The 21,144-nt window shown below is 47.3% G+C and overlaps 1 long non-coding RNA gene across 3 annotated transcripts; it reads right to left on the bottom strand.

Moving 5' to 3' along the window:
• Positions 1-5,240: 5,240 nt before the first annotated feature.
• On the bottom strand, positions 5,241-10,473 carry LOC103882605. 3 transcript variants are annotated; one of them, XR_001900465.3, is made up of 3 exons: positions 9,810-10,473; positions 7,326-7,495; positions 5,241-5,710 (listed from the first exon to the last, which is right to left on the bottom strand). It is a non-coding gene; the product is annotated as an uncharacterized LOC103882605 (long non-coding RNA). The 3 variants fall into 3 exon arrangements; XR_001900464.3 differs by having other exon boundaries at positions 5,241-5,700; positions 9,810-10,471; XR_644496.4 differs by having other exon boundaries at positions 5,241-5,621; positions 9,810-10,463.
• Between the last annotated feature and the right edge of the window lie 10,671 nt (positions 10,474-21,144).

The following is a 21,144-nucleotide window of genomic DNA, read 5'->3' as shown; positions in this document are numbered from 1 at the left end:
TGGTCCGATCTTGACTCTCTGCAACCTCCACCCCCTGGGTTCAAATGATTCTCCTGCCTCAGCCTCCCAAGTAGCTGGGATTACAGACGTCCACCACCACACCCAGCTAATTTTTGTATTTTTAGTACAGTTGGGGTTTTGCCATGTTGGCCAGGCTGGTCTTGAGCTTCTGACCTCGGGTGATCCACTGGCCTCGGCCTCCCAAAGTGCTGGGATTACAGGCATGAGCCACCGTACCTGGCCGCATTTGTTCTTTTTTACACAAATAGGATCGTGCTGTACACACTGCACTTCAACTTCCTTCCTTCACTTAACATTGTGTCTTGGAACTCTTTGCATATGAGTAACTGCAGAAGCATTTAATCTTTTAACGGTGCATACTAATCTGTATTGATGTACCGTAGTTAATATAAGTAATCTCTTATAAAGGACATTTAGATTTTATACTGTTTTATTCTCTCAGAAAGAGCCAGAGAGTATTGAATCCTGTATTATTTGTGTCTTTGCTTACTTTAGGAGTACAACTGGGGGATGAATTTCTAGCAGAGAAATAGCTGAGTTGAAGAGTATTCACAGTTTACATTTTGATAGATATTACCAAGTGGATATCCAAAAAAGGCACTGACAGTATGCTAGTGTAACAGAGCATTTTTCAGAGAAGCAAAAAAGCCAGCTCACAGTTATCCATAAATGGCAGTCCACAGTGCCTTACGCCTCCCCTCCATCCAAGCCGGCTGACTTTGGGTGGATCAAACCAGGAAGGGGTTAACAATGGACCTCTCTGTGTGTTTCTCTTCTGAAGCTAAATATGTCAGACTTGGGCAGTTCTGAGTGGTTTTGCATTTTCTTTTCACTGTAACCACCTGAGTTTCTCTTGTCCCAAGGTCAATTCTAGGCTGATTGTCTATACATTGGGCAGGGGAGCTGCTGGGAGTAGCAATGGTGGAATCTCTGAGCCTTTGCAGAAATGGTAGGTTCTGGTGAGCTGCTGACTGTGGGTTCAGAGGCTGGGACTCCCTGAGGTGTTCTGTTCTTTGGATTTCTTTTTACCTCTCCAGTCATCCTGTCCTTTACCATCAAAGTGCTCCTGTTCTTCAGCCCTTTCTTACCTATTTTGTGTACTAGAACATTATTCAGGGGTGTGATGGGTTCATCGTCCTGGAATTGGCCCCTCCAGCAGCTTGGGGTGGGCTCTCTGCAGTGCTTCAAAAGCTATCTGGGCTGAAGGGCTATTTTTTAAAAAAATTCCAGTCTATTATGGACCAATACTTTTGTAAAATACTAAAAGAATTGAATTACTGGAAAAATGAAATATGAAACGAAGACATATGAAATACTATCCCAGTTTCTTTTTATTAGATTTAGCAGATGTAAAACTGTTTAAATTTGTTATATAAGTTTTGAGATACTTATTCTCCATTTCTGTTCTCATATAGTGGAGATTGTAAGAGTTTGAGAAGCATTGCTCTAAGCATGTCTCTGGAAGCTTCATGGGCTTCCTTTTGGCCCTAAAGCTTGTATCGTTTTGCTGAAAAAGTGATTCTCACCCAGCAGGGAAAATCTTCCAGATTTTCAGCCAGGGAGGACCTGGGTCAATGCCCAGGGTTAACACTGGGCTTGGCTTCAAGCTCAGGGCCCAGTCCTATCAGCCCAGATTTTCTTTTCCACCCAGCTTTTCCTGTCGCTGGGAGCGGTGAGTACAGGGTACCATGATCTGCTGTCTTCAGATCAGAAGATGTCATACTCTTTCCTTCAAGTTTTATTATTTCATTGAAGTCAACATCAGCCTTCCTATCGGTGTTACCGTCCCTTCTCTATAACCCACTGCAGGCTAGTCATGAGTTACACGCAAAATGTGAAATTTGGGGATGTGGATAAAAGGGAAGCAACTGTTTTCTATCAAGTCATTAAAACTTTTCAATTTCCTTTTTAAATAATTTTACACTTCATAAGATACTTCGGATAGGTCTTAACACAGAGAAGGAATGAGCCACAACCCCCTACAGTATGAGGTGGTTAAAATATCTTTTGTCTTTAAAGGGGGTGAATTATTTCAATTTTAAATCCTTGGAGAAAATTGGCTTTCAGGTTGCCTTTGGGAACCTAAAGTAGCAGATCACAGCGGCATCTAGTGGAAATTAATGGTATAACAGTTGGCGTAGACTAAGCAGAAAAAGCAAAAACAGTAATTTCAAAATATTGTATTTTTTCTTGTTTTTGACTTTTTTCTGAGACAGGCTTGAGTGCAGTGACACGATCCTAACTCACTGCAGCATCAAAATTCTAGGCTCAAGTGATCCTCTTACCTCAGCCTCACAAGTAGCTGGGACTACAGGCGTGCACCACCATGCCCAGGTAATTTTTTTATTTTTACATACAGATGGGATTTTGCTATGTTGCCCAGGCTAGTCTTGAACACCTGGCTTCAAGTGATCTTCCCACTTTGGCCTCCCAAAGCACTGGTATTACAAGCGTGAGCCACCACGTCTGGCCTTTTTAACATTTTTGAAGTTAGGGTGTGACATATACTAGATAGCATGTCATAATTTAATGAATTTATTTTCTTTATCAGTGATACTACATCTTACAATTGATGGCGTCTTAATTTCATCAAAATATAATTTTTCATATAAAACTTTGTAGGATGCCATTCATTCAGTAATTCAGTCATATTTATTGAGCATCTGCTTATACCTGGAAGCTAATGACTCATTGTATGTATTGCATTCATTGCATATATTTTAGTGGCATTATATTTAAAACTCCTGATTGTAATGCATAATGTGTAGACCTTTATACATTAATGCATTGATATTAATCAGACCTAACTCCATTAATTTAAAAATCCATTCTTGGCTGGTGTATTAGTTCATTTTCATACTGCTGATAAAGACATACCCAAGACTGGGCAGTTTACAAAGGAAAGAGATTTAATGGAGAACTCACAGTTCCATGTGGCTGTGGAAGATTCGCAATCATGGTGGAAGGCAAAGAGGAGCAAGTCATGTCTTACATGGATGGCAACAGGCAAAGAGAGAGCTTGTGCAAGGAAACTCCCATTTTTAAAACCATCAGATCTCCCGAGACTTATTCACTATCACGAAAACAGCGTGAGAAAAACCTGCCCCCATGATTCAATTACCTCCCACTAAGTCCCTCCCACAACACATGGGAATTCAAGATGAGATTTGGGTGAGGACACAGCCAAACCATATTAGCCGGGCCTGGTGGCTCACGCCTGTAATCCTAACACTTTGGGAGGGCAAGGCAGGCAGATCACTTGAGGTCAGGAGCTCGAGACCAGCCTGGGCAACATGATGAAACTCTGTCTCTACTAAAAATACAAAAATTAGCACGGCATGGTGGTACACACCTGTCATCTCAGCTACTTGGGAGGCTGAGGCAGGAGAATCGCTTGAACCTAGGAGGCAGAAGTTGCAGTGAGCTGAGATTGTGCCACTGCACTCCAGCCTGGGCAAGTGAGTCTATCTCAAAAAACAAAAAATCCATTCTTGTCTAAACCCAGTAGTTCTCAATGCTGGCTGCATGTTAGAACCGTCTGTACAGTTTTCTAAACCATCAGTTCTCAGACCACACTTCTCAGAGATCTGAATTAATTGGTCTCAGAGTGGGGCCCATGCATTAAGAATTTTTCAAAGCTTCCCAAGTGATCTAGTGTGTAGCCTAGGTTGAGAACATTTTCCCTTCTTTAGATCAGATGGATTCAAGATTACATAGATGTTTTAGTAGTTGGGAAATATAAGTGTTTTGTTTTATAGTAGACAACTCGTATTTTATTACTATTATATTTATGAATGCAAAGAAACTCTATCTATTAAAGCATTAGTGGATAACGTTGAAACCATGATATTTGAGGAAATATTGGCTCCTAAAGACATCCATGTCAAATACTGTACAATTTGCGTTTGATTCTTACACACCCAACATTATTTGAAGTAAACACCATAAGATCAGGAATGCTGATGAAGTGTAAAACAGTAGCTGTAAAGTTTACAAGATGTCTGAGTAACATGAAGCCTCTCAAGTGATGTCTATGCACTGAAAGAAAGCAATCTAAGATATCGTTTCCTCGGAATATCCTTTTCATGGCTGTAAGTGAACTCTGCTAATTTCAGGACAGACCTCTAAGCATACTACAGAGATGGCATAATGCCCTTGTCCCCCCAGCTGGTGCAGTAGTATAATGTGATACCACATCAGACCTCAGGTGGCATAAGAATAGTATTTCATGGGAGCCAGCTTGCAGAAGAAAGGACCCTGTTCATTTCTGGGCCCTACCTCTTGCTAACTTTGTAATCTTGGACAAGTTACTAAACTCATCAAATCTCTTGTTTCCCAGTATGCACATTTCAGATAATAATTCTGAGGTTCAGCTCTTGTGGATGTTGGAGTTAATCATAGGTAAAAACATACTGCTCCTCATGATGGTTCCCTCTGACTGTTTTTGGCTCATTGTGGTGTGTTCCAGAATATTCAAAAAAGAATAGCACCATTAACCCCTTCCATCCTGCCTCTTCCAACCTCTACAAACTAGTGTGCAGGATTTGGGCACTGTCTGTGTTTGAACAATAGCTTAATGCCTTTTGGGTTCCTTAGATTTGATTTTTTTAAAAAAACAGGCTTTTCAAATTCATAAGACTTTCCATCCAGTGTTTCCTTGTGGCCTAGTAACAAGATCCTAAAATACGTTCACTTTTGTCTCCCTCCTGCCAGCAAAAGCAACCCCTCTCGAGGGTCAGGGGCTGGCTGGGAGCCTGGGGTGTGTTCAACTAGAGAGGACCATGGGCCCTTTAATTTAGGGCCAGGCTGCTGAAAAGAGACTAACAGAGCCTCCCAGTCGCCACCCATCGCTGGGTTGAACACGTGAGTTTGAAGTCAGGGGGTGGCGTCCACGTCAAAGCAGCAGAAGATCTCGAAGGAAAACAGGAGGAAGGAGACCTTCAAGGAGGAGATTTAGGAGCTTTCGGGCTTGTTCCCTAAAGCCCATAAGTTCCAGTTCAGTTTCACAGTCTCAGGCCCAAGTGTCCCACTGACTTCAGGGGGACCTTGTCTGTGCTCTTTGAATGTGACCTGCCCTGGGTCAGATGACCATCTCCATGTCCCAAAGGTCAACCAAAGGTCAGATTTTACCTGGTTTCTACCACTCACGCTAGTGTAACCCAATCATGGTCTCAATTTCTTAAAAAAAAAAAAAAAAAAAGCGAGATATTGACAGAAACTCCCATTAATAATGTATTTTAATGCCCTACAGATGTGGCAATATAAACAGGTAGCTTTCTTTGCTCTTCATGTTGCTGACATAAACTGGGCAGATACATTTCAAGCAAATGGGGCTTGACGTGGGTGAAATCTTTCAGCCCTCAGACAAGCCATCATCCTTTTCTCTTCCAAGGCAGAGAAGGAAAGATGAAGGTGACACTGAAGGGTTCAGGATGAGGCAGGCCATTAGCCAGGCAGACAGCAACCACATCGCCAAGAAGACCTGCTGCTGAGCTGCGCCCTCAGGTGTTAGCTGGGCCACCTAGGGCTGCTGATTTAAGCTCTCCGAGTTTTCTTTCTCATCATTAAATGCGATCTAATCATATCCCCCGCGTAGAGTTCTGTGCAGATGAAATGAAGTGATGGAAATGAAGTGGCTGGCACAGTGATAACGAGTCTTCTTAAAATATAAGGTGGTGTCTATTTGAAACTCAAGAGTAAACATGAAAAAGAATTGGCAACTTCCTATTGAAAGTGAGTTGACTTTGTTAAAAGAAAAGAAAATGTGTAAGCAAAGAAGGAGCTAAAGAAAGGAATGTATCAGCCGGGCACGATGGTGCGCACCTGTAATCCCAGTACTTTGGGAGGCTGAGGCAGGCAGATCACTTGAGGTAAGGAGTTCAAGATCAACCTGGCCAACATGGCGAAACCTCGTCTCTACTAAAAATACAAAAATTAGCCTGGTGTGGTGGTACACATCTGTTGTCCCAGCTACTTGGGAGGCTGAGGCAGGAGAATTGCTTGAACCCAGGAGGCAGAGGTTGCAGTGAGCCGACATTGCTCCACTGCACTCCAGCCTGGGCAACAGAACAAGACTCTATCTAAAATTAATAATAATAATAATAATAATAATAATAATAATAATAATAATGGAATGTATCCCCTTCCTGGAAAATTATCCTCCAAACCCTGTGGTTGGTCAGCAGGACATGTCACTGTCTGAGACATCACTGTTACTCGGGCTGCAGTAACAGGTCTGAGGCTGCAAAGTCTGCGGTGGCCTCGTGCCCAGCCTGACCTCAGGCAAGCTGCCGGCTGAGAAGGCGGGTCCAGGGAAGCCCAACCCAGCCCTCCCAATGTTTCATTTCATTGCGCACTCCCTGATTTCTGCGGGGTCTGGTGTTAGGCTCCTGGATATGGGGCCGTGTGCTAACTTGCCATAAACAGACTAAAAAGGGGGAACTTTGCAGCTACGCCAAGTCAAACACCACAGTGAAAACCTGGCCTGAGTTGCCCCAGGGTGTTTCCAAAAGCAAAGCAAACATTATAAATGAACAACATGCTCTAATTCTCCACCTCGCGGGACTCACGTTGGGAGACATGTAGACTCTGTGTGTGCGGCTGGGGCTGGCTTCTGGGCCCAGTACTGCCCCCGGGGTTGCTCCGGAGACCCCCTGATTTTCTCCACCACCCCCCTGATGCTGTGAGAACGTTGCTCGTCATCAGGAGATGACAGCAGCCCTGGTGGCAGCGTTGATCATCTAAGGAGCAATAAATCCCTGCTGGCTTTGCCCAGCTGGCTCCATGAGCTAGAATATGTCACTCGATTTGTCTTTGGCTCTGTAGTCCAAGAATCGGTATTTATTGTCTACGTGTCTAAATCAGGGAATCTCAACCTCACAATGCATAAGAGTCACATGGATTGGAACAGGGGCTGACATAAAAGCACAGATTCCTAACCTCCCCTCCTGAATTTCTGATTCGGTAGTTCTGGGTGGGGGCCCTGGAATGGACATTGCAACAAGCCCCCTGCAACAACTGCAGAGACTCTAAACACAGATAAGCCACTCTATTCTAATCTCGATCACTTTGTACTAATAGCCTCAATGCACTCAATCCCTCACTAATAACTCTCTGTAGGAACCCAGCCCATAAAACAAAAAGGCTGTGTGTATGCAGGTTTCAAGTGAAAAACTTGGGAGGCTGAGGCAGGAGAATTGCTTAAACCCGGGAAGCAGAGGTTGCAGTGAGCTGGGATCGCACCACTGCATTCCAGCCTGGGGGACAGAGTGAGACCAAAAAACAAACAAACAAATGAAAAAAACCTTGGAGAAAGCTGAAGTCCATGGCCCCGTTCACATCAAAGCTCTGAAGGTCCGTTTCCCAGCAGTTGCGCGGTTCATTGTCCCCGCCAAACCGATGTGTGCTCTGGGCTTATCTCTTGAGTCCTGTGGTCAATGATATCATCTCTCTACTCCTCCTTCAATGGAATTTCCTAAGATGCAACCCCAGAAAGGTTACCCTTCTGTCGTATCAGTGATTGTCACGTGCCCTGCAACTGGCCAAATTAGAAAATAAAGGTGCTTCATCCAGGTGGATAGAGTGCAAGAAGGCACCCCCATCTGGGTGGCTGAATTACAAAAAATACCCTTGCTGAGTGAACCACCTAGACGAAAGAGACAAGTTCCTGGCAACTCAAGCAGGGACCAAGGCTTGGTTGGATTTCAGCCCCCACGAGGGCCCCCCAGCAGCCACCTTCGTGCAGGGCCGATGGTGTCCAGGCAAACGCAGCCAGTGGAGCCTAAACCTGAACCGAGGCTGGTTTTCCCATGTCTGTATAGGAGCTGAAGGCCAGCTGAGAGGTGCCCCCACCTTTCTGTAGGCTGCTGTCTGCCACAGCCAGTTCCTATGTGCATTTTTTCCGGGGTGGAAGGGAAGAGAGCTTAGCCATCGGTCCTACCCAGTTCCACATCCCCATCGCCTGCAACAGTGCTCAGTTTATAGAGGCTTATACTTGGAGCATGTCTGCTGATATTAAGTGCACGTACCCAATCCGAGACTGGAAATCTCTTATTTTATTCAACCAACCTGCTGCCGTGCAAGTATTTTTCCCACCAGTTGGTCTACTGGTCTTTCACAGCTAAATTCAGACAAGACATGTAAAATACAAGTTCGTGTAGATCTTCCAGGACCAGAGAAAAGGCATTATTGGTATTATTATTTTACTTTTTTTCTTCTATTTCCACTCACAATTGTCCTGGCTCACAAACGCATCTTCCTGTCTGGGCGCAGTGGCTCATACCTATAATCCTAGCAATTAGGGAGGCCGAGGCAGGTGGACTGCCTGAGGTCAGGAGTTCGAGACTAGCCTGGCCAATATGGCAAAATCCCATCTCTACTAAGAATACAAAATTAGCTGGGTGTGGTGGCAGGTGCCTGTATTCCCAGCTACTCATGAGGCTGAGACAGGAGAATCGCTTAAACCCAGGAAGTGGAGATTGCAGTGAGCCAAGATTGCACCACTGTACTCTAGCCTGGGCAACAGAGCAAGACTCCATCTCGAAAAAAAGAAAAAGCACCTTCCTCTTCCTGACAACAGTGTCACCCTGTGCTGTCACCACCAGTGGCCAAGACACAGTTCAGTGGCTGAGACTGAGACTGAAGAGCTAAGGAAAGTAGCAAAGGAAATTAAACCACAGCCCTCACGGGGCAGCCCCCGCAGGTGCCCCCATGCAGCCCCCCGGAATAACACTAAAGCTACCGGCCAAGGACCAGGAGTGCGGCTCATAACTCATTGCTTTGAGGGTGGATCATGCAGGTGTCTCAAGGTGGTTGGGACCTGGGCGGGGGCAGTAAGGGGGCAGTGACAGATGTGACCTGTGGACGGGAAAGGTGTCTTGGCTAAACGGCAATGAAATAAGGAGTGATTTCTGGGCTTCATTCCGGCTTTCCCAGGCTTAGGTCAGGCCTTTAAGATGATTTGTGCAAAACCTTTGAAGTTGGATATTTTCTCAGCTCATTTGGGGCCTGCTGGAGTTTGCTGAAAGATAAGAGTTATTGGAGATACGAAAGATCCATTTGAAAGGAAGGGAAAAGAACACAGACCCTGAGCCCCTTCCTGTTGGAAAGCAAAGCGAGCCTGTGTGCCTGCCGCCTCTCTTCCTTCCTTCCTTCCTTCCTTCCTCTGCTTTCTTCTCCATTGGCTGGGAGAGCATCCTGAGTGATTTGCAAGCATTTGCTTTCAGGCGTCCATGTCATCTGATTTAAACTAGAAATGGGGAGCAGGGGATGCTCGGTGGAGACACCCTGGGAACCTCTTGTGCCTAAATCTCCTGCCTGGTTCTACATTTGGAGGAATTTGTCCCTAGAAAAAAGGTTCTAAATCATTTCAGATAGAGCACAGGCTCTAGAAACCCTGAATTTTTTTGAAACAAGGTCTCACTCTGTCTCCCTAACTGGGGTGCAGCGGTGTGATCATGGCTCACTGCAGCCTCAACCTCCTGGGCTCAAGAGATCCTTCCACGTCAGCCTCCCAAGTGCCTGGGACCACAGGTGTGCACCACCATGCCCGGCTAATTTTTGTATTTTTTTGTAGAGATTGGGTTTCACTATGTTGCCCAGGCTGGTCTCAAACTCCTGGACTCATATGATCCTCCCTCCTCGGCTTCCCAAAGTGCTAGAATTACAGGCATTTTGGGAGCCACCGCACCCGGCAGAAACCCTGATTTTTATAACACAGTATATTAGCATCCTAGGGCAGCTATAACAAAGCACTTCAAATTAGGTGGCTTAAAACAACTGAAACTTACTCCCAATTCTGGAAGCCAGAATTCTGAAATCAAGGTGCCGGGAGGACCATGCTGTCTCTGAAGGTCTAGAGAAGGAGGCTTCCTTGCCACTTCCAGCTTCCAGTGGGGTCTGGCCATCCCCGGCATTCCCTGCCCTACAGCTGCAATCTACGCCTCGGTCTTCACATACCCTCTTCCCCCTGGGTCTCCCCTGCTCTTATAAGGACACCAGTGGCATTGGTGTAGGGCCCACCCTAATCCACTGTGACCTCATCTTAACTCATCATACCTACAGCCCTGCTTCCAAATAAGGTCACATTCTGACGTTCTGAGTGGACAAGAACTTTGCTGGGTGAGAACACGCTCCAACTCAGTGCATGGGTTGTAAAATCACCTTTGCTTCTTAGCCTGTGGGCCGGGGCTCTAGCCCCAAGCTCCAGACTGTCAGGAGGGAAGCTGCTTTTTCAACCGCTCATTGTAAACATCAGCATCTGCACTGATCAAACGTGCATCACAGCGTCTGCTTTTCTGATTAAGTCGGTATGATTTCCTGAGACTCCAAAACTCAAGTGGGCAGCAAAAAATTTCAAATTCCCTTTTCCATAACTAAGTATCATTTCTGTCTCAAGCCTTCATCCCACCCCATAATGGAGTTCTTAAACTTGACAATTAAACAAAGTTCAGTCAATTCAGCAAAAACTTGATCCAATCAGACTTTCTGGTTCCTATTTATTTATTTATTTATTTTTGAGGTGGAGTTTCACTCTTGTTGCCCAGGCTGGAGTGCGATGGCACGATCTCGGCTCACAGCAACCTCTACCTCCCGGGTTCAAGTGATTCTCCTGCCTCAGCCTCCTGAGTAGCTGGGGTTACAGGTGCCCGCCACCACGTCTGGCTAATTTTTTAATTTTTTAGTAGAGAATAGGTTTCACCATGTTGGTCAGACTTCAAGTGATCCACCCACCTCGGCCTCCCAAAGTGCTGGGATTACAGGCGTGAGCCACCACGCCCGGCCTCTGGTTCCCCTTTCTGTGCGTGGGGATTAGTTCCTCCGCCCAGGGAACTTGGGTAACAGCAGGTATCTGAGGGAAGTTTGGGAACATCCAGGCCTCCTGTGTGGTCCTCCTCTGGATACAGATGTCTGCAGGGATGCACAGGAAGACCCGTGGTCCTTGAGCAGAATCATTGTATTCGTCTGCCAAGAATACTGTAATGAAGTTCCACAGGCAGAGTGGCTTAAACAACCGGCTTTACTGTCTCACAGTTCTGGAGGCTGGAAGTCGGAGATCAAGGCACCCACAGGGTGGGTTTCTCCTGAAGCCCCTCTCCCTGGCTTGTAGATGCTGTCTTGTCCCTGTGTCTTCCCAGGGTCATCCCCCTGCATGTATCTGTGTCCTTGTCTCCCCTTCCTGGGAGGACACCCATCAGATTGGGTCAGGACCCCCCATACGACCTCATTTCAACTTAATCACCTCTTTATACACTCCGTCTCCAAGTACAGCCACATTCTAAGGCACTGGGGGCTAGAACTTCAACATATAAATTTGGAAGGGGACACAGTTCAGCCCCTGACAATCATCTTTTCATGCCAAGGCGGTAACAGCTCAGATTCACTCGAACATACCAGTGTGCAGGGACCACGAAGCTTCTTTAGTTCTCCTCCTCCTGAGACCCTCTCCCACGGGCAGCCCAGGGGACTTTAATCTGTTAGGAATATCCTCTCAGCCCTCTCTGTTTGAAACAAGCTTCTTTGATTGAAACAGGCCTTATTAGGTAAATATGTGTTTGTAGATTCCAGTCTCGTCAGTCCTGTTTCTCTCTTCCCTGGCATCATATCCTACATGGCGAGCAGCGTGCAGGAAATCTCACAGTCCCCCTGGGAGAGGCGATTGTCTCCCGGTCTGTGCCAGAGGCTAGTCCGACAGCAGCCTCTGTTTCCCAGCAGGTGTCCAGCAGGATTCTTTGTGAATCCAGCTGATGTCCCTGCAGAAGAGCCTGAGGTCCTGCTCTTGGGGACTCTCACGTGTGACCAAGTACACCATGGTGATCCCCCCAAGATCTAGTGGGATTCCCACCCCATCCTGGCCAAAGTGGGCTCTTGGCATCCACTGGCTTCCAGCCAGGTCTTGGCTCCCAGCCACCCTGTTCCCGCTTTGGGAACACATGAGGATCCTGGGTCTCCTCCACACCATGGAGGAGATGAAGGGCGTCAGGAACGGTAGTGTGTGCTCATCCATCCCACCTTCCTTCAGCCACGTGTGTTCCTTCAATACCCACCCACACTCCCATACTGAGATGGGGCCTCCTCCAATGTTTCCTAGCAGGGGGAAGAAAAAAAGCCCATTTTGCAGAGGCTCCCGCTCCACAATGTTATCTGCAGGAGAGACTGTGGCAAGTGTGCGGCCATTCGGCTCCCCTTCCTCACCCTGCCTCCTCCTCCTCATGCCCCAGGACTGGCAGGACTGGACTTCCCTTGCTCCTTGAAGCCGACACTGGCATGCAGTGTCCTGAGTTTTCTGGATTATAAGAACCTCAAAGATCAGACCTGCAGGCCTAGGTCTTTACACGGTAATCGGAGCTAAAGGAACCTTGAAGATTATCTCTTACCAAAGCCTGGCTTATTAGAACACTGTCTTGCTGAGAACATAAGAGCCTATGTTATCAGAACCCACATTAAGAAAGCTTAATGTGTCTTGCTGTTTCTCCTCCACGCCCTGCTTCCCAGGGCAGGCAGAAGAGCAGCCCTCTCTACTCACAGACCCCAGCTCAGGACTCCTGTGGTGACACCCCCATCTGTAGGGTGGACCCAGAGAGCAGGACAGGATGAAGGCCCCTCTGAAACCCTCACAGCTGCTCTCAGGGCGGCTGCCCTGTTGCCTCCTTGAGCCTAGGAGTCTCGACCTCCTCCCAGAGGGGCAGAAAAACAAACCAGTAAACAAAACATGGGCTCAACAATATTCTCTCAAGGTTGGTTCTGTTCTACTCTTGGACTTCAATGCCTGACTTAAAGGCCAAGAGCTTGAGGGGCTTCTTTGCGATCTTGTCTGACCCGTCTCTCCCCACAAAGACACAGTGGCTCAGAACTCCCAGGCAGAAAGGGGGACTCTGAGAGCTTCCTTCTACAGAGAGCATCATTCTCTCATAGCTCCAGAGGCTGGAAATCCAAAATCAAGGTGCCGGCAGGGCCGCGACCCTCTGAAGGCTCTAGTGGAGGCCCCTTCCTTGCTGGTCCCAGGCCCTGGTGGCTCCAAGTCTCCTTGGCCTTTCCTGGCTCATAGTCGCATCACCCCCGTCTCTGCCTCTGTCGTCACGTGGCTGTCCTCCCTCTTCTGTGCCGATCCTCTTTTTGTAAGGACAGCAGCCATTGGATTTAGGGCCAGTATAACTTCATCTTTAGTTTTGTTTTGTTTTGTTTTTGAGACAGCATCTTGCTCTATCACCCAGGCTGGAGTGCAGTGGCACAATCAATGCTCACTGCAACCTCCACCTTCCAGGCTCAAGAGATCCTCCCGCCTGAGCCTCCCAAGTAGCTGGGATTACAGGTGCTCGCCACCATGCCCTGCAGCTAATTTTTGCATTTTTGTGTAGAGACAGAGGTTCGCCGTGTTGCCCAGGCTGGTGTCAAACTACTGACCTTACGCGATCCTCCCTCCTCAGCCTCCCAAAGTGCTGGGATTACAGGCATGAGCCACCGCACTGAGCCACATCTTAACTTAATCACACCCATAAAGACTCTATTTCCAGAGAAGGTCTGAGGTTCTGGGTGGACATGAGTTTTGCAGGGACACTCTTCAACCCACTTCAAGGACTCCTGACTTAATGCATCGTGATATTGTTCTTACTCCAGCGGTGAGACCCCAGCCCAGAGTGAGTGCTCGGGAAGAGAGGGGTGCCTGTGCACATGCACCTGTCCTCCCCCCATGCACCATATTTACCGCAAAGCTGTGCAGCCTCACACATGACCATCAGTAGTCCCCAGCCTCCTACGGTCGCCAGGCCCGAGTCATGCACTCCAGGCTCCCCACTTTCCTGAAACAGCCCCACCCTTCTCCGGATCTTTTACGACCATTTGCTTATTTGCTTATACCCCTCCTTGTTCCAAAAAGGATTTCAGGCAGATGGTTTTTATTACCAGGCTAAATGAACACAGCGAGATCCTGTAGCAAATACAGTCTTCTCGGCAAACATAAATTTCCATGAAGCCCCCAAAAGTACTCGGAAATTAAAATGATCGTGTGAAGCTTGACATCAGGCCCCCTTTCTTATTTTCGTTGACTCGCTGACACACAGTACATTCCTCACCATTTTGCTTTTGAAAGCTTTGTGTGTTGCTTCTTGCTTTCTGCTAACTCCTTTATGGAAGAGGTCCCCAGCTGGGAAGGGAAGTTCTTGAGGTTAAGAGCTGAACACAGTAAGTGCCTTGCTTTAGGGCACAAACCTTAGGAAAGAAACTGTGAGTGAAGTTCATCAGGGTATCTGGGGACCCTAGTTTCTGCACCAGAGCTGAGCCCTTTAATCATATTGACGCTAATTAATTTGCTGGGGTGAGGGTTGAGGAATGCCATTGACTCATGTTTTGTACTGAAAACAGCAGAGGAGATGCAGCCTCCCGAGTTAACATGATGCAAATTAAGGCCTTTCTCTGGCCTTTGGAAAGGTTTGGCTCTGCTGCTGCCAAAAGTCATTTCAAGAAAACAATGTGTGTGTCCAGGGCTGTGTGTGTGGGTCTGTGTCTGTGCACTTGCATGTGTGTGCCCACACCTGTTGGCGCATGTGCACATTGATGCATATCTGAGTATGTTCCTGTGTTTGGGAGGAGCAGAAAGCAGAAGCGATGAGGAGGGTGCAAGCAAACCTGGTTCCATGTGGATCAAACTGAACAGTCAGAGAAAGGCCAACGTGGGAGGGTCTCTTGAGGCCAGGAGTTCGAGACCAGCCTCGGCAACATAGGGAGATCCCATCTCTACAAAAAATTATAAGTAAAAAAAAAAAGTTTGGCCAGGTATGGTGGCTTACACTTGTAATCCCAGCACTTCGGGAGGCCGAGGTAGGTGGATCACTTGAGGTCAGGAGTTTGAGACCAGCCCAGCCAACATGGTTAAACCTTGTCTCTACTAGAAATACAAAAATTAGCCAGGTATGGTGTCAGGCGCCTGTAATCCCAGCTACTCCAGAGGCTGAGGCAGGAGAATCACTTGAACCCAGGAGGCAGAGGTTGCAGTGAGCCAAGATCATGCCACTGCACTCCAGACTGCGTGACAGAGACTGTCTCAAAAAAAATTAAAAAAAAATTAAAAAAAAATTAATTAGTAGACATGGTGGTTCACACCTGTAGACCCAGCTCTTTGAGAGGCTGAGGCAGGAGGATCTCTTGAGCCCAGGAGCTCAAGGCTGCGGTGGCCCATGATCAAGCCATTGCACTCCAGCCTGGGCAACAGGGCAAGATCCTGCCTCTAAAAATTAAATTAACAAAGTTAAATAAAATGAAATAAAACAGAGCATTCTTCTCCCTTTGGGAGGGGATCTGATGATATCTAAGTGTCTCTGGAGCCTCTGACTTCCTCACCGCTAGACTGCCTGGTCCATGGCAATCTAGAGAAGCACGTCCAGCCAGGCCCCAGGAAAGTCATCCTGATCCCTCAGCCGTAAGAGATACAACTGGGCCTGGGAGTGGAGAAAAAGACCTTGCAGAAAATTGTGTTTGAGATTCATACTTGTTCATTCAACAACTCCTGGTGGAGGGCTCAGTGCTCATCACAGCTGCCTTCTCTGACGGCTTGAGGGAGGGTTGGTGGCTCTGGCTGGCTACTGGGGGAGGAAAGAACTTGGGGCTTGGATGGGAGGCCCAGGTGAGGCCCAGATCTTCCTATGGCCAGCTGTGAGGACTGGATGTGATGCCTGGCAGTGATAATAGCTCCCTCACAGAGTCATTGGCAAGACTAAATAACAGTCTATGCAGACGTGCTTAGGAAATTATAAGGTCTGAGGCAGGCCGGAGGGTCAGGTTAAGAGGGCAGCAACTAGGTGGCATCCAAGACAGGTTTGGCCTTTGTCCAGAGTGTCAGTGGATGACTCTGCCATCATCCCTGGCCCCCCACCAGGCCCTGCCGTCAGCTACTCAGCTGCCCCGTCCGGTGAGAGCTGAGCCCCTGCCCAGGCTGGGGAGGCCTTCCCACAGCACACCCTGGAGAAGAGGACACTGCAGGAAGCTCCCTGTGTTGTGGCCCAAAATCCTGACTATCGCTCATCCTCCTGGGGTGGGCATGGATCAAGATTTGCCATTGGTGTCTCAGCATCAGCTGGAACTGAGAAGGGAGGGTGGTGTTGTGCTGATTAATAGCTGAGAACATTTATTCCAATAAAACTCCTTACTCCTAAACAAGTGGAAAGCTGCAAGACCACATTTGAGGGGGCAGTCCAATTCAGAATGGCTAATATCGGTCCTGGATGTTCTCTCTCTTTCTCTCTCTCTCTCTCTCTCATATATATATATATATATATATATATATAAAAAATCTTTTTTTTTTTTTTTTTTTTGAGACAGTCTCACTCACTCTGTTGCCCAGGCTGGAGTGCAGTGGCTTGATCTCGACTAACTGCAACCTCCGCCTCTCAGATTCAAGTGATTCTCCTGCCTCAGCCTCCCGAGTAGCTGGGATTGCAGATGCATGCCACCACACCCAGCTAATTTTTGTACTCACCATGTTGGCCAGGCTAGTCTTGAACTCCTGACCTCAGGTGATCTGACCACCTCAGCCTCCCAAAGTGCTGGGATTAGAGGCATGAGCCACCGTGCGTGGCCCTTTCTATATTTTTTATTGTAGTATAACATACATAACATAAAATGTACTATTTCAGGCATTCGAAGTACATAGTTCTGTGGCATTAAGTATATGCATATTGTGCAACCATCACCACCTTTCCTTTCCAGAGCTTTCTCCTCATCCCAAACTGAAAGTCTGCACCCATTAAACTGTAACTCCCCATCCCCCCGCCCTCAGCCCCTGGTACCCGCAATTCTACCTTCTGTCTCTATGAATTTGACTATACTCGGTATCTCATAAAAGTAGAATCACAGGCCGGGCACGGTGGCTCACGCCTGTAATCCCAGCACTTTGGGAGGCCGAGGAGGGCGGATCACGAGATCAAGAGATCAAGACCATCCTGGCCAACATGGTGAAACCCTGTCTCTACTAAAAATACAAAAATTAGCTGGGCATGGTGGTGCATGCCTGTAGTCCCAGCTACTCAGGAGACTGAGGCAGAAGAATCGTTTGAACCCAAGAGGCAGAGGTTACAGTGAGCCGAGATCCCGCAACTGCACTCCAGCCTGGGTGACAGAGCAAGACTGTCAAGAAAAGAAAAAAGAAAAGAAAGAAGAATGAAAAGAAGAAAGAATGAACGAAAGAATGAAAGAGAGAGAGAGAGAGAAAGAAAGAAAGGAAAGAAAGAAAGAAAGAAAGAAAGAAAGAAAGAAAGAAAGAAAGAAGGAAGGAAGGAAGGAAGGAAGGAAGGAAGGAAGGAAGGAAGGAAGGAAGGAAGGAAGGAAAGAGAGAGAGAAAGAGGGAGGGAGGGAAAGAAAGAGAGAGAGAGAGAGAAAAGTGGAATCACAGTATTTGTTTTTGCAATGGGCATATTTCACTTAACAGAACATCCTGAAGGTTCATCAGTGTTGGAGCGTGTGTCAGAACTTCCTTGTTCAGGCTGGATGTTCCATTGTGTGGTTACAGCATATTTTGTTTATCCATCCATCTCTCAGTGCACACCTGGACTGCTGCCACCTCTTGACTATTACAAATAATGCTGCTATGAATGTGAGTGTGCAAATACCTGTTTGAGTCTCTACTTCATTCTTTTTATCTCTTTATATTTTAAGACATAGTTTTTTGGATGTCACTTCTCATCAGTTCGTTCCTGAGAAGCTCAGCTGGGAAGTTACTGGTGTCTGTCTCATCCAAAAGGTTAAATCTTCCAGTGTCCTGAGTACACACCAGCAATTAGCAAATGCAGGACCACATTGAAATGCCTGTTGCTGAGATTGTTGTCAGCTGAATTATGGGCTCCAGGTAGATAACAGTGAGGTTGCGTTTCACAAATGTGTCATCTGACTTTCAGAAACTTCCCATTTCATACCAACTATGCTCTGACAGCACCAAAGAAGCTGCAGCCTGAGCTAAGGTGTACCTAGCCTCAGAGAAGAAAAGTGTAAAAGGAACCTCTTTAATTCATTTCCTCACTGATCTTCTCTATTAATACGCTGCCATCAGTTAACTTTTCTATTCTCTATTTGGAAATTTCCTTACTAAACAAAATTCTATCTGATTCTTTCTAAGTAGACTATGAGGCACTATTAACCCAAATTATGCATGAAGGATTATCTCAAGAAATGAGAGGGAGGAAGATGGCAGGATGGTGTTGGAAAGCACTATGGTGTGTGTGGACAACACTGAGTATGTGTGGAATGGGGACTTTTTACCTACCTGGCTGCAGGCCCAGCAGGACGCTGTCAACATAGTATGTCATTCAAAACCCGCAGCAGGCTGGGCGCAGTGGTTCACACCTGTAATCCTAGCACTTTGGGAGGCCGAGGTGGGCAGATCATGAGGTCAGGAGTTCGAGACCAGCCTGACCAACATGGTGAAACCCTGTCTCTACTAGAAATACAAAAATTAGCCTGGTGTGGTGGCGGGCACCTGTAGTCCCAACTACTTGGGAGGCTTAGGCAGGAGAATGGCGTGAACCCAGGAGCCAGAGGTTGCAGTGAACCAAGATTGCACCATTGTACATCAGCCTAGGTGACAGAGCAAGACTCAGTCTCAAAAAATAAAATAAAATAAAATAAACAAAACCTGCAGCAACCCTGAGAACAACATGGCCCTCATCACACTGGCTAATGACTACGAAGTGCTGACCACACTCACTCCAGACACCGGCCGTATCCTGCCCAAGCTACACACCATCCAACCCAAGGGCAAGATCACCTTCTGCACTGGCATCCACCTGGCCCATCTGGCTCTGAAGCGCTAACGGGGCTCACACTCTTCCTACCTCACTCATCTTTGGGGCAGTTTTGTGGGATTTTCCTAAGGAAAGGGTCTATTTTTAAAAAACGGCCCCAAGGCCTACAGTTCTAAATCCAGACCATGTCTGAGCATGAGTCTAGGTTCCTGTATCCCTGCCCTCCCCCGTGGGGCCGGAAGCCCTGCATCCTCCTCAGTGAAGGGCGGAGACTGCCCATCCCTGCAGTGGGTCCGTATCTGGCCCTGTCCCCCTTCGCTTCTTACAGGGCAAGGGAGGCTCTGAAGCTGCTTCTTTCTTTCTTTATTGCAGTTGGCTTAGTTCCTGCTTCTTTTCCTGCCTGTGTCACCAGCAGGGAGGGAAGGAGTCCTCCAGCAAGAAGGTCCCCACCCCACATAGTGCCATTATCAATGCCGGGAATCCAGAAGGTCCCAACCCACAAACCACAACAGCCCTCTCCAGGCACGGGGGACCAAAGCTCTCCTTCGGCAATACCTACGATGGATAAGGCACCAAGCCGGGCACTTTGCATCCATCAACTCACACAGCTCCATCATTACCAAACCTGGGCTCACCGTTCTTTTAACCAAAGATGGAGGATCCTTTTCCAAGGCTGAGCTGCCCTCCTAGTTGCCATGGAGAAAGAAGAAACCCTGGTTCCTTCACTGCATGGCTCCTATGAGGCCTCAGAGGCAGCAGCTGCCTTGTGCTTCTCTCTCTCTGGACCTCACGTGACCTCTAGGCCTCACTGGACACAGACCCTGTGACTCCAGACAAAGGGTCAGCAACTTTCTGGGGCCCAGTCCAGCAATTCCTGCTCAGAGAGACCCATGGTTTGAAACCAAATGATGCATTTGTGCAGCCCTCCCGTTGTAACATTTGCCCAAGGGTTATGAACTGCGAAGCTAGCCCTGGACCGGGCTCGCTCCTCAGGGCCTCTGAACCCAGTGGTGCAGAGAGAGATGCAGACCCCGAGTCAGAAACACCACCTGGGCAGTGCAAGGAGCTGATGCCGAGATGCAAGGGCTGCAGTGAGGCCTTGGGGAGAACTTGCGGCTGCCAGTTCATCCTGGAAATGGATACAGGGTAGTAACATGAGACAGTGTAGTGGTAGGAGCCCACAAAGTGAGGCCAGTGTGCTGGGTTCACACCCTGCCTCCATCACTTACAGGTGTATGACCTTGGGCGGGTGATTTCACTTCTCACAGTCTCTTTCCCATCCATAAAATGAGGTTAATAGGAGTACCTAAAGCAAAAGTTGTTTTAGGATTAAATTAGTAAATAGATGTAATATGCTTAAAACCATAGCTAGCACACAATGAATGCTGCCTTTGTGTTCAGGACCACTGTGATTGTTGTTACTATTAACACAAGGAGTCTGCTTAGGTCAGACCTCTGAAAAGATATCGTAGGCCTAGCACCAAGGTTTTCATGGAAGTGTAGTGACTTTCACAGGATATGCTGTTGATGAATAGAGCAAGGTCAAGTTTTACCACGACCTTTTCTCTAGCAAGTTAGCTAAGGATCCACTAACTGCAGACTCAAGTTGTCACCATGTATATCGCTCAAATCAAAGGGAACCCAAACCGGTAACCCAAACCCCAGGTATCTCTGCATACATAATTTTCCCTTCATTAATGTATTTAGTCAACAAACTTTTGCCAACTTCCTATGTGTCCGACCCTAGCGTGGCTCCATGAGAAATCAAAAAATGAATCAAGCTTCAAAGACCAGTTGAGATTAAAATAAAGGTGATTTGTCTATCCATCCATCCATCCATCCATCCATCCATCCATCCATCCATCCGTCAATCTATCCATCCATCCATCCATCCATGCATCCATCCATCCTTTGAAACATTGACTAACTTCCATCGTACCCAACCCATCAGGATAGTTGTTGCCCTAACTGAATGGGATGATTTTAGGAGTGTTAGGAAAATGCTCAAGACCTTCCTCCAAATCCTCACTTACCCCCGATTGGCATTCAAAGTTTTACTTTTAAATCTTTATTCCTTAAAGTACCTCCTGGGAGGGACAAAATGTTGAGCCATTATGATTCATTTACACCTTAGAGTTTAAAACCAGATCCAAGGGCAGACATCGATGGAAATTGGAGGAGCCAGAAGAGTCCCCCACCCACTCAGGGAGAGGATTGGGGGAGAGGGGCTGGAGCCTCGGGGCCAGCCTCCCTACCCCCTCATTTTCCCTGGCTCTATGTGTGCCTGTGGCCCTGACTCTGAGAGGCGGGAGGGGAGGTATAGTGCTAGCCAGGCTCCCTGCTACTCATACATGCTGGAGTCCAATAACTGTTTGATGAACGAAGAACAAATCAATAC

The sequence above is a fragment of the Papio anubis genome, chromosome 4, assembly GCF_008728515.1.
Source record: "Papio anubis isolate 15944 chromosome 4, Panubis1.0, whole genome shotgun sequence".
Taxonomy (NCBI): Eukaryota; Metazoa; Chordata; class Mammalia; order Primates; family Cercopithecidae; genus Papio; species Papio anubis.
The sequence above is the reverse complement of the archived record's forward strand: the minus strand, read 5'-3'. Positions and strand labels throughout refer to the sequence as shown.